Consider the following 14,175-nt stretch of genomic DNA (forward strand, 5'->3'; position numbering starts at 1 on the left):
GCCCTGTACAACTGCAGTAAGACCTCCCTGCTACTATACTCAAATCACCTAGCTATGAAGGCCAACATACCATTTGCCTTCTTCACCGCCTGCTGTACCTGCAGCCAACCTTCAATGACTGATGAATCATGACACCCAGGTCTTGTTGCACCTCTCCTTTTTCTAACCTGCCGCCATTCAGATAATATTCTGCCTTCTTGTTTTTGCCCTCACATTTATCAATGTTATACTGCATCTGCCATATATTTGCCCACTCGCCTAACTTGTCCAAATCACCCTGCAGCCTCTTAGCGTCCTCCTCACAGCTCACACCGCCACTCAGTTTAGTGTCATCTACAAACTTGGAGATATTACACTAAATTCCATCATCCAAATCATTAATATAAAGAGCTGAGGTCCCAGCACTGAGCCCTGCGGCACTCCACTAGTCACTGCCTGCCATTCTGAAAAGAACCCGTTTATCCCGACTCTCTGCTTCCTGTCTGCCAACCAGTTCTGTATCCACGTCAGTACATTACCCCCAATACCATGTGCTTTGATTTTGCACACCAATCTCTTGTGTGGGACCTTGTCAAAAGCCCTTTGAAAGTCCAAATACACCACATCCACTGGTTCTTCCTTGTCCACTCTACTAGTTACATCCTCAAAAAATTCCAGAAGATTTGTCAAGCATGATTTCCCTTTCATAAATCCATGCTGACTTGGACCAATCCTGTCACTGCTTTCCAAATGTGCTGCTATTTCATCCTTAATAATTGATTCCAACATTTTCCCCACTACTGATGTCAGGCTAACTGGTGTATAATTACCCGTTTTCTCTCTCTCTCCTTTTTTAAAAAGTGGTGTTACATTAGCTACCCTCCAGTCCTTAGGAACTGATCCAGAGTCGATAGACTGTTCGAAAATTATCCCCAATGCATCCACTATTTCTAGGGCCACTTCCTTAAGTACTCTGGGATGTAGACTATCAGGGCCTAGGGATTTATCGGCCTTCAATCCCGTCAATTTCCCTAACACAATTTCCCGCCTAATAAGGATATCCTTCAGTTCCTCCTTCTCACTAGACCTTCGGACCCCGAGTACATCGGGAAGGTTATTTGTGTCTTCCGTTGTGAAGACAGAACCAAAGTACTTGTTCGATTGGTCTGCCATTTGTTCATTCCCCATTATAAATTCACCTGAGTCCGACTTCAAGGGACCTATGTTTGTTTTCACTCATCCCTGGGATCAACTGAGTGAACCTTCTTTGAACTACCTCCACAGCAACATGGAAACCAAAACTGCACGCAGTATTCCAATTGTGGCCTCACCAATATCCTGTACAGCTGTAACAAGACTTCCCCTGCTTTTATACTCCATCCCCTTTGCAATAAAGGCCAAGATTCCATTGGCCTTCCTGATCACGTGCTGTACCTGTATACTATCCTTTTGTGTTTCATGAACAAGTACCCTCAAGTCCCGCTGTACTGCAGAACTTTGCAATCTTTCTCCATCTAAATAATAACTTGCTTTTTGATTTTTTTCTGCCAAAGTGCATGACCTCACATTTTCCAACATTATACTCCATCTGCAAAATTCTTGCCCACTCACTTAGCCTGTCTATGTCCTCCTGCAGCCTCTTTATATCCTCCTCACACATTACCCTTCCTCCTATCTTTGTATCATCAGCAAACTTGGCTATGTTACACTCAGTCTCCTCTTCCAATTTGTTAAAATAGATTGTTAATAGTTGTGGTCTCAGCCCTGATCCCTGCGGCACCCCATTCATTACTGATTGCCAAACACTGTCACAGTGCGAGTGTACCTGAACACTGTCACAGGTTGACCATACCTGAACACTGTCACAGTTTGACTGTACTTGAAAAATGTCACCGTGCGACTGTACTCAAACACTGTCATAGTGTGACTCTACCCGAACACTGTTACAGTGCGACTATACCCGAACACCTTCACAGTGCGACTGTCCCCAAATACTGTCACAGTGCAACTGTACACAAACTCTGCCATAGTGCGACTGTACCCAAGCATTGTTACAGTGTGACTTTATGCCAAAACTGTCGCAGTGCGACTGTACTTGAACAGTATCACAGTGAGACTGTACCCAAACACTGGCACAGTGCAACTGTATGCCAAAACTGCCACGTTGCAACAGTGTTTGGGGCACAGTCGCACTGTGACAGTGTTTAGGTACAGTCGTACTGTGACAGTTTTGGCGTACAGTCGCACTGTGACAGTGTTTGAGGCACAGTCGCACTATGTCAGTATTCCGGTACAGTCGCATTGTGACAGTGTTTAGGTACAATCGCACTGTGTCAGTTTTGGCATACAGTCGCACTGTGATAGCGTTTGGGTACAGTTGCACTGTGATACTTTTCAAGTACAGTCGCACTGTGATAGTTTTGGCATAAAGTCATACTGTAACAGTGCTTGGGTACAGTCGCACTATGGCAGAGTTTGTGTACAGTCGCACTGTGACAGTGTTTGGGGACAGTCGCACTGTGAAGGTGTTCGGGTATAGTCGCACTGTAACAGTGTTCGGGTAGAGTCACACTGTGACAGTGTTTGAGTACAGTCGCATGGTGACATTTTTCAAGTACAGTCAAACTGTGACCGTTTTCAGGTACGGTCGAACTGTGAGAGTGTTCAGGTACAGTCGCACTGTGACAGTGTATGGATACAGTCGCACTGTGACAGTGTTTGGCGACAGTCGAAGTGTGACAGTGTTTGGGTACTGTCACACTGTGACAGTGTTTGGCTACAGTCGAAGTGTGACAGTGTTTGGGTACTGTTGCACTGTGACAGTGTTCAGGTACAGTCGCACTGTGACAGTGTTTGGCTACAGTCGAAGTGTGACAGTGTTTGGGTACGGTCGCACTGTAACAGTGTTCCGGTGGAGTCGTACTGTTACAGTGTTCAGGTACAGGCACACTATGACAGTGTTTTGGTACAGTCACATTGTGGCAGTGTTCAGGTACAGTTGCACTATGACATATTTAAGGTACAGTCACACTGTGACAGTGTTTGGGTACAGTCGCATTGTGACAGTGTTCCTGTAGAGTCACACTGTGACAATGTTCAGGTACAGGCATACTGTGACAGTGTTTGGGTACAGTCACGTTGTGATAGTGTTCCGGTACAGTCGCACTGTGACAGTGTTCCGGTACAGTCACACTGTGACAGTGTTCAGGTACAGTCGCACTGTGACAGTGTTGGGTTAGAGTCGCACTGTGACAGTGTTCAAGTATCGCCGAACGGTGACAGTATACAGGTACAGTCAAACTGTGATAGTGTTCAGGTACAGTCGAACTGTGACAGTGTTTGGCTCCAGTCAAATTGTGACAGTGTTTGGGTACAGTCACACTGTAACAGTTTTCGGGTACAGTCGCACTGTGACATTGCTCAGGTACAGTTACACTGTGACAGTTTTCCGATGCAGTCGCACTGTGACAGTGTTGGCATACAGTTGGACTATGATAGTGTTCAGATACAGTCGCACTGTGACAGTGTTCGGGTACAGTTGCACTGTGACAGTGTTTGGGTACAGTCACATTGTGGCAGTGTTCAGGTTCAGTCGCACTATGACATATTTCAGGTACAGTCACACTGTGACAGTGTTTTGGTACAGTCGCATTGTGATAGTGTTCCTGTAGAGTCACACTGTGACAGTGTTCAGGTACAGGCGCTCTGTGACAGTATATGGATACAGTCACACTGTGACAGTGTTCCTGTAGAGTCGCACTGTGACAATGTTCAGGTACAGGCGCACTGTGACAGTGTTTGGGTACAGTCACATTGTGATAGTGTTCCGGTACAGTCGCACTGTGACAGTGTTCCGGTACAGTCGCACTGTGACAGTGTTCCGGTACAGTCACACTGTGACAGTGTTGGGTTAGAGTCGCACTGTGACAGTGTTCAAGTATCGCCGAACGGTGACAGTGTTCAGGTACAGTCAAACTGTGATAGTGTTCAGGTACAGTCGAACTGTGACAGTGTTTGGCTCCAGTCAAATTGTGACAGTGTTTGGGTACAGTCACACTGTAACAGTTTTCGGGTACAGTCGCACTGTGACACTGCTCAGGTACAGTCACACTGTGACAGTTTTCCGATACAGTCGCACTTTGACAGTGTTGGCGTACAGTTGGACTATGATAGTGTTCAGATACAGTCGCACTGTGACAGTGTTCGGGTACAGTTGCACTGTGACAGTGTTTGCATACAGTCGCATTGTAACAGTGTTCAGGTACAGTCGCACTGTGACAATGTCTGTGTACAGTCTCACTGTGACAGTGTTTGGGTACATAAGCACATAACATAAGAACATAAGAACATAATAAATAGGAGCAGAGGTAGGCCATAAGGCCCCTCGATTCTGCTCCACCATTCACTAAGAACATGGCTGATCTGATCATGGACTCTACCCAAACACTGTCACATTGTGACTGGACCAGAACACTGTTATAGTGCGACTGTACCTGAACACATTCCTGCCAGCACTCCATAACATCTTAGCCCCTTATTGTTTAAGAAACTGTCTATTTCTGTCTTAAATTTATTTAATATCCCAGCCTCCACAGCTCTCTGAGGCAGCGAATTCCACAGATTTACAACCCTCTGAGAGAAGAAATCTCTCCTCATCTCAGTTCTAAATGGGCGACCCCTTATTCTAAGATCATGCCCTCTAGTTCTAGTCTCCCCCACCAGTGGAAACATCCTCTCTGCATCCACCTTCTCCATCCCACTCATAATCTTATACGTTTCTTCTGAATTCCAATGAGTAGAGGCCCAACCCACTCAACCTTTCCTCAGAAGTCAACCCACTCATCCCCGGAATCAATCGAATGAACCTTCTCTGAACTGCCTCCACAACAAGTATATCCTTTTGTAAATATGGAAACCAAAACTGCACGCAGTATTCCAGGTGTGGCCTCACCAATACCCTGTACAGCTGTAACAAGACTTTCCCTGCTTTTATACTCTATCTCCTTTGCAATAAAGGCCAAGATTCCATTGGCCTTCCTGATCACTTGCTCTACCTGTATACTATCCTTTTGTGTTTCATGAACAATTACCCTCAGGTCCTGCTGTACTGCAGCACTTTGCAATCTTTTTCCATTTAAATAATAACTTGCTTTTTGATTTTTTACTGCCAAAGTGCATGACCTCACATTTTCCAACATTATACTCCATCTACCAAATTCTTGCCCACTCACTGAGCCTGTCTATGTCCTCCTGCAGCCTCTTTATGTCCTCCTCGCACATTACCCTTTCTCCCATCTTTGTATCATCAGCAAACTTGGCTATGTTACACTCAATACCCTCTTCCAATTTGTTAATATAGATTGTTAATAGTTGGTGTCTCAGCCCTGATCCTTGCGGCACCCCATTCATTACTGATTGCCAAACACTGTCACAGTGCGAGTGTACCTGAACACTGTCACAGGTTGACCATACCTGAACACTGTCACAGTTGGACTGTACTTGAAAAATGTCACCGTGCGACTGTACTCAAACACTGTCACAGTGTGACTCTACCCGAACACTGTTACAGTGCGACTATACCCGAACACCTTCACAGTGCGACTGTCCCCAAACACTGTCACAGTGCAACTGTACACAAACTCTGCCATAGTGCGAATGTACCCAAGCATTGTTACAGTGTGACTTTATGCCAAAACTGTTGCAGTGCGACTGTACTTGAACAGTATCACAGTGGGACTGTACCCAAACACTGGCACAGTGCGACTGTATGCCAAAACTGCCACATTGCAACAGTGTTTGGGGCACAGTCGCACTGTGACAGTGTTTAGGTACAGTCGTACTGTGACAGTTTTGGCGTACAGTCGCACTGTGACAGTGTTTGAGGCACAGTCGCACTATGTCAGTATTCCGGTACAGTCGCATTGTGACAGTGTTTAGGTACAGTCGCACTGTGTCAGTTTTGGCATACATTCGCACTGTGACAGTGTTTGGGTACAGTTGCACTGTGATAATTTTCAAGTACAGTCGCACTGTGACAGTTTTGGCATAAAGTCATACTGTAACAGTGCTTGGGTACAGTCGCACTCTGGCAGAGTTTGTGTACAGTCGCACTGTGACAGTGTTTGGGGACAGTCGTACTGTGAAGGTGTTCGGGTATAGTCGCACTGTAACAGTGTTCAGGTAGAGTCACACTGTGACAGTGTTTGAGTACAGTCGCATGGTGACATTTTTCAAGTACAGTCAAACTGTGACCGTTTTCAGGCACAGTCGAACTGTGAGATTGTTCAGGTACAGTCGCACTGTGACAGTGTATGGATACAGTCGCACTGTGACAGTGTTTGGCGACAGTCGAAGTGTGACGGTGTTTGGGTACTGTCACACTGTGACAGTGTTTGGCTACAGTTGAAGTGTGACAGTGTTTGGGTACTGTTGCACTGTGACAGTGTTCAGGTACAGTCACACTGTGACAGTGTTTGGCTACAGTCGAAGTGTGACAGTGTTTGGGTACGGTCGCACTGTAACAGTGTTCCGGTGGAGTCGTACTGTTACAGTGTTCAGGTACAGGCACACTATGACAGTGTTTTGGTACAGTCACATTGTGGCAGTGTTCAGGTACAGTTGCACTATGACATATTTCAGGTACAGTCACACTGTGACAGTGTTTGGGTACAGTCGCATTGTGACAGTGTTCCTGTAGAGTCACACTGTGACAATGTTCAGGTACAGGCATACTGTGACAGTGTTTGGGTACAGTCACGTTGTGATAGTGTTCCGGTACAGTCGCACTGTGACAGTGTTCCGGTACAGTCACACTGTGACAGTGTTCAGGTACAGTCGCACTGTGACAGTGTTGGGTTAGAGTCGCACTGTGACAGTGTTCAAGTATCGCCGAACGGTGACAGTATACAGGTACAGTCAAACTGTGATAGTGTTCAGGTACAGTCGAACTGTGACAGTGTTTGGCTCCAGTCAAATTGTGACAGTGTTTGGGTACAGTCACACTGTAACAGTTTTCGGGTACAGTCGCACTGTGACATTGCTCAGGTACAGTTACACTGTGACAGTTTTCCGATGCAGTCGCACTGTGACAGTGTTGGCATACAGTTGGACTATGATAGTGTTCAGATACAGTCGCACTGTGACAGTGTTCGGGTACAGTTGCACTGTGACAGTGTTTGGGTACAGTCACATTGTGGCAGTGTTCAGGTTCAGTCGCACTATGACATATTTCAGGTACAGTCACACTGTGACAGTGTTTTGGTACAGTCGCATTGTGATAGTGTTCCTGTAGAGTCACACTGTGACAGTGTTCAGGTACAGGCGCTCTGTGACAGTATATGGATACAGTCACACTGTGACAGTGTTCCTGTAGAGTCGCACTGTGACAATGTTCAGGTACAGGCGCACTGTGACAGTGTTTGGGTACAGTCACATTGTGATAGTGTTCCGGTACAGTCGCACTGTGACAGTGTTCCGGTACAGTCGCACTGTGACAGTGTTCCGGTACAGTCACACTGTGACAGTGTTGGGTTAGAGTCGCACTGTGACAGTGTTCAAGTATCGCCGAACGGTGACAGTGTTCAGGTACAGTCAAACTGTGATAGTGTTCAGGTACAGTCGAACTGTGACAGTGGTTGGCTCCAGTCAAATTGTGACAGTGTTTGGGTACAGTCACACTGTAACAGTTTTCGGGTACAGTCGCACTGTGACACTGCTCAGGTACAGTCACACTGTGACAGTTTTCCGATACAGTCGCACTTTGACAGTGTTGGCGTACAGTTGGACTATGATAGTGTTCAGATACAGTCGCACTGTGACAGTGTTCGGGTACAGTTGCACTGTGACAGTGTTTGCATACAGTCGCATTGTAACAGTGTTCAGGTACAGTCGCACTGTGACAATGTCTGTGTACAGTCTCACTGTGACAGTGTTTGGGTACATAAGCACATAACATAAGAACATAAGAACATAATAAATAGGAGCAGAGGTAGGCCATAAGGCCCCTCGATTCTGCTCCACCATTCACTAAGAACATGGCTGATCTGATCATGGACTCTACCCAAACACTGTCACATTGTGACTGGACCAGAACACTGTTATAGTGCGACTGTACCTGAACACATTCCTGCCAGCACTCCATAACATCTTAGCCCCTTATTGTTTAAGAAACTGTCTATTTCTGTCTTAAATTTATTTAATATCCCAGCCTCCACAGCTCTCTGAGGCAGCGAATTCCACAGATTTACAACCCTCTGAGAGAAGAAATCTCTCCTCATCTCAGTTCTAAATGGGCGACCCCTTATTCTAAGATCATGCCCTCTAGTTCTAGTCTCCCCCACCAGTGGAAACATCCTCTCTGCATCCACCTTCTCCATCCCACTCATAATCTTATACGTTTCGATAAGATCACCTCTCATTCTTCTGAATTCCAATGAGTAGAGGCCCAACCCACTCAACCTTTCCTTAGAAGTCAACCCACTCATCCCCGGAATCAATCGAATGAACCTTCTCTGAACTGCCTCCACAACAAGTATATCCTTTTGTAAATATGGAAACCAAAACTGCACGCAGTATTCCAGTTGTGGCCTCACCAATACCCTGTACAGCTGTAACAAGACTTTCCCTGCTTTTATACTCCATCCCCTTTGCAATAAAGGCCAAGATTCCATTGGCCTTCCTGATCACTTGCTCTACCTGTATACTATCCTTTTGTGTTTCATGAACAATTACCCTCAGGTCCTGCTGTACTGCAGCACTGTGCAATCTTTCTCCATTTAAATAATAACTTGCTTTTTGATTTTTTTCTGCCAAAGTGCATGATCTCACATTTTTCAACATTATACTCCATCTGCCAAATTCTTGCCCACTCACTGAGCCTGTCTATGTCCTCCTGCAGCCTCTTTATGTCCTTCTCACACATTACCCTTTCTCCCATCTTTGTATGATCAGCAAACTTAGCTGTGTTACACTCAATCCCCTCTTCCAATTTGTTAATATAGATTGTTAATAGTTGGGGTCCCAGCCCTGATCCCTGCGGCACCCCGCTCATTATTGATTGCCAACCAGTCACACTGTGACAGTGATTGGGGCACAGTCGCACTGTGGCAGTATTTCGGTCCAGTCGCACTGTGACAGTGTTTAGGTACAGTCGCACTGTGACGGTTTTGGGGAAAAGTCGCACTGTGACATTGTTGAGGTACAGTCGCACTGTGACAATGTATGGTACAGTCACAGTGTGACAGTTTTTGTGTACAGGTTCACTGTGACAGTGTTTGGGTACAGTCGCACTGTGACAGTGTTCGGGTACAGTCGCATTGTGACAGTGTTCAGGTACAGTCACACTATGACAGTGTTTGGGTACAGTCGCACTGTGACAGTGTTCAGGTACAGTCACACTGGGACAGTGTTCAGGTACAGTCGCACTATGGAAGAATTTGTGTACAGTCGCACTCTGACATTGTTTGGGTACAGTCGAACTGTGAAAGAGTTTGGGTACCATCGCACTGTGAAAGTGTTCAGGTAGAGTCACACTGTGACAGTGTTTGGGTACAGTCGCACGGTGATAGTGTTCAGGTACAGTTGAACTGTGACAGTGTTTGGGTAGAGTCACGCTGTGACAGTGTTCGCGTACAGTCGCACTGTGACAGTTTTCAGGTACAGTCGCACTGTGACAGTGTTTGGGTACAGTTGCACTCTGACAGTGTTTGGTTACAGTCACGCTGTGACAGTGTTCAAGTATATTTGCTCTGTGACAGTGTTCAGGTACAGTCGCACAGTGACATTGTTCAACTGCAGTTGCACTGTGTCAGTGTTCGGGTAAAGTCACGCTGTGACAGTGTTCGGCTAGAGTCACAATGTGACAGTATTCAGGTACAGTGGCATTGTGACAGTTTTCAGATACAGCCGCTCTGTGACAGTGTCTGGCTGCAGGCGCACTGTGTTAGTTTTCAGGTACAGTCACACTGTGACAGTTTTGAGATAGAGTTGTACTGTGACATTGTTCAGGTACAGTCAAACTCTGACAGTGTTCAGGTACAGTCGCACTGTGACAGGATTTGGGTATGCTCGCACAGTGACAGTGTTTGGCTACAGTCAAATTGTGACAGTGTTTGGGTATAGTCGCACTGTGACAGCTTTCAGGTACAGTCGCACTGTGACACTGTTTGGATACAGTCGAACTGTGACAGTTTTTGGGTACAGTAGCAATGTGATAGTGTTTGGGTATAGTGTCGCGCTGACCGTGTTCAGGTACAGTCGCACTGTGACAGTGTTCAGGTACAGTCGCACTGGACATTGTTTGGATACAGTCGAACTGTGACAGTTTTTGGGTACAGTCGCACTGTGATAGTGTTTGGGTATTGTGTCGCTCTGACCGTGTTCAGGTACAATCGCTCTGTGACAGTGTTCAAGTATATTCGCTCTGTGACAGTGTTTGGGTACAGTCATACTGTGACAGTGTTCAGGTAGAGTCACACTGTGACAGTGTTCGGGTACAGTCGCACTGTGACAGTGTTCGGGCAGAGTCACACTGTGACAGTGTTCAGGTACAGTTGCATTGTGACAGTGTTCCAGTACAGTCACTCGCTAACACTGTTGGTTTACAGTTGTACTGTGACAGTGTTTGGGTACAGTCGCACGGTTACAGTTTTCTGGTAGAGTCGCATTGTGACAGTGTTCGGGTAGAGTCGCACTGTGACACAGTTCAGGTACAGTTGCACAGTGACATTGTTCAGGTACAGGCGCACTGTGACAGTGTTTGTATACAGTCACACTGTGACAGTTTTCAGGTAGAGTCACAATGTGGCAGTGTTCGAGTATAGTTGCTCTTTGACAGCTTTTGGGTACAGTCGCACTGTGACAGTGTTCAGGTACAGTCGCTCTGTGACAGTGCCTGGGTACTGTCGCACTGTGACAGTGTTCAGGTACCATCGCACTGTGACAGTGTTCAAGTACAGGCGAACTGTGACAGTGTACAGGTACAGTTGAACTGTGTCAAGGCTTGGGGCACAGTCGCAATGTGACCATGTTCAGGTGCCGTTGCACTGTGACAGTTTTCAGGTACAGTCGCACTGTGACAATGTTTGGGTACAGTCACACCATGACAGTGTTTGGCTCTAGTCGAATAGTGACAGTGTTCGGGTACAGTCGCACTGTGACAATGTTTGGGTACCATCGCACCGTGACAGTGTTTGGCTACAGTCGAATTGTGACAATGTTCGGGTACAGTCGCACTGTGACAGTGTTCGGGTACAGTCGCACTGTGACAGTGTGCATGTACAGTCACACTATGTTAGTGTTCAGGTACAGTCACTCTGTGACAATGTTCAGGTACAGTCGCAATCTGACAGTGTTCAAGTACAATCGCTCTGTGACAGTGTTCAAGTATATTCGCTCTGAGACAGTGTTCATGTACAGTCACACTGTGACAGTGTTCAGGTACAGACACACTGTGACAGTGCTCGGGTAGAGTCACACTGTGACAGTGTTTGGACACAGTCGCTCTATGACTGTGTTTGTGTAGAGTCACACTATGACAGTGTTCGGGCACAGTCGCACTGTGACAGTGTTTGGGTAAAGTCACACTGTGACAGTGTCCAGGTAAAGTCACACTGTGACAGTGTTCGGGCACAGTCATTCTATGACTGTGTTTGGGTAGAGTCGCACTGTGACAGTGTTTGGCTAGAATCACACTGTGACAGTGTTCAGGTACAGTCACACTGTGACATTTTTCAGGTACAGTCGTACTATGACAGTGTTTGGGTAGAATCATACTGTGACATTTTTCAGGTATAGTCGCAATGTGACAGTGTTGGGGTACAGTCGCTCGATGACAGGGTTTGGGGCACAGTCGCACTGTGACAGTGTTCGGGTACAGTCGCACTGTGACAGTGTTCAGGTACAGTCACACTGTGACAGTTTTTGGATACAATCGAATTGTGACAGTGTTTGGTATGGTCACACTGTGACAGTGTGCATGTACAGTCGCACTGTGACAGTGTTCCGGTACAATCGCACTGTGATAGTGTTTGGGTACAGTCGCAATGTTACAGTTTTCGGGTACAGTCGCTCTGTGACAGCTTTCAGCTACAGTCACTCTGTGACAGTGTTCTGGTACAATCGCACTGTGACTGTGTTCTGGTACAGTCGCACTGTGACAGTGTTTGGGTACAGTCACAGTGTGGCAGTTTTCAGGCACAGTCACACTGTGACAGTGTTCGGATAGAGTCACACTGTGACAGTGTTCAGGTAAAGTCACACTGTGACAGTGTTTGGGTAGAATCACACTGTGACAGTATTGAGGTGCAGTCACACTGTGATGCTTTTCAGGGACAGTCGCACTGTGACAGTGTTGGGGTACAGTCGCACTGTAACAGTGTTCGTGTACAGTCGAACTGATAGAGGGTTTGAGGCACAGTCGCACTGAGGCAGTATTTGGGTAGAATCGCACTGTGACAGTGTTCAGGTACAGTCACACTGTGACATTTTTCAGGTACAGTCGCACTGTGACAGTGTTTGGGTACAGTCGCACTGTGACAGTGTTCAGGTACAGTCGCACCATGACAGTGTTCCGGTACAATCGCACTTTTGCTGTGTTCTGGTGCAATCGCACTGTGACTGTGTTCTGGTACAGTCGCACTGTGACAGTTTTCTGGTACAGTCACACTGTGACAGTATTTGGGTACAGTCGCACTGTGACAGTGTGCATGTACAGTCACACTATGACAGTGTTTGGGTACAGCCACACTGTGACAGTGTTCAGGTAGAATCACACTGTGACAATGTTCATGTACAGTCACACTGTGACATTTTTCAAGTACAGTCGTACTGTGACAGTGTTGGGGTACAGTCACACTGTGACAGTGTTCGTGTACAGTCGAACTGTGACAGGGTTTGGGGCACAGTCGCACTATGACAGTGTTCCGGTACAATTGCACTGTGATAGTTTTTGGGTACAGTCGCAATGTTACAGTTTTTGGGTACAGTCGCTCTGTGACAGCTTTCAGGTACTGTCACTCTGTGACAGTGTTCCGGTACAATCGCACTGTGACTGTGTTCTGGTACAGTCGCACTGTGACAGTGTTTGAGTACAGTCACAGTGTGACATTTTTCAAGTACAGTCGCACTGTGACAGTGTTCGGATAGAGTCACACTGTGACAATGTTCAGGTAAAGTCACACTGTGACAGTTTTCGGGCATAGTCGCTCTATGACAGTGTTTGGGTCGAGTCACACTGTGGCAGTGTTCGGGTACAGTCGCACTGTGACAGTGTTTGGGTAGAATCACACTGTGACAGTATTGAGGTACAGTCACACTGTGACATTTTTCAGGGACAGTCGCACTGTGACAGTGTTGGGGTACAGTCGCACTGTAACAGTGTTCGTGTACAGTCGAACTGATAGAGGGTTTGGGGCACAGTCGCACTGTGACAGTGTTTGGGTAGAATCACACTGTGACAGTGTTCAGGTACAGTCACTCTGTGACATTTTTCAGGCACAGTCGCACTGTGACAGTGTTCAGGTACAGTCGCACCGTGGCAGTGTTCCGGTACAATTGCACTTTCACTGTGTTCTGGTGCAATCACACTGTGACTGTGTTCTGGTACAGTCGCACTGTGACATTTTTCTGGTACAGTTGCACTGTGACAGTATTTGGGTACAGTCGGACTGTGACAGTGTGCATGTACAGTCGCACTATGACAGTGTTCCGGTATAATCGCACTGTGACAGTGTTCCGGTACAATTGTACTGTGACTGTGTTCTGGTACAGTCGCACTGTGACAGTGTTTGGGTACAGCCACACTGTGACAGTGTTCGGGTAGAATCACACTGTGACAGTGTTCGGGTAGAATCACACTGTGACAGTGTTCAAGTACAGTCACACTGTGTCATTTTTCAAGTGCAGTCGCACTGTGACAGTGTTTGGGTACAGTCACACTGTGACAGTGTCTGTGTACAGTCGAACTGTGACAGGGTTTTGGACAGTGTTCTGGAACAATCACATTGTGATAGTATTAGGATACAGTTGAAATGTGACAGTTTACGGGTACAGTCGCTCTGTGACAGCTTTCAGGTACAGTCACTCTGTGACAGTGTTCCATACAATCGCACTGTGACTGTGTTCTGGTACAGTCGCTCTATGACAGTGTTTGGGTCGAGTCACACTGTGACAGTGCTCGGGTACAGTTGCACTGTGACA

At 46.7% G+C, this 14,175-nt stretch overlaps 1 protein-coding gene across 1 annotated transcript in view; it reads right to left on the reverse strand.

Moving 5' to 3' along the window:
- LOC139233687 (corticotropin-releasing factor receptor 1-like) overlaps positions 1-14,175 on the reverse strand; it is a 350,288-nt gene that overhangs the window by 214,217 nt on the left and 121,896 nt on the right. The gene's annotated exons all lie outside the window — the stretch shown is intronic.

The sequence above is a fragment of the Pristiophorus japonicus genome, chromosome 21 (genome assembly GCF_044704955.1).
Source record: "Pristiophorus japonicus isolate sPriJap1 chromosome 21, sPriJap1.hap1, whole genome shotgun sequence".
NCBI lineage: Eukaryota > Metazoa > Chordata > Chondrichthyes > Pristiophoridae > Pristiophorus > Pristiophorus japonicus.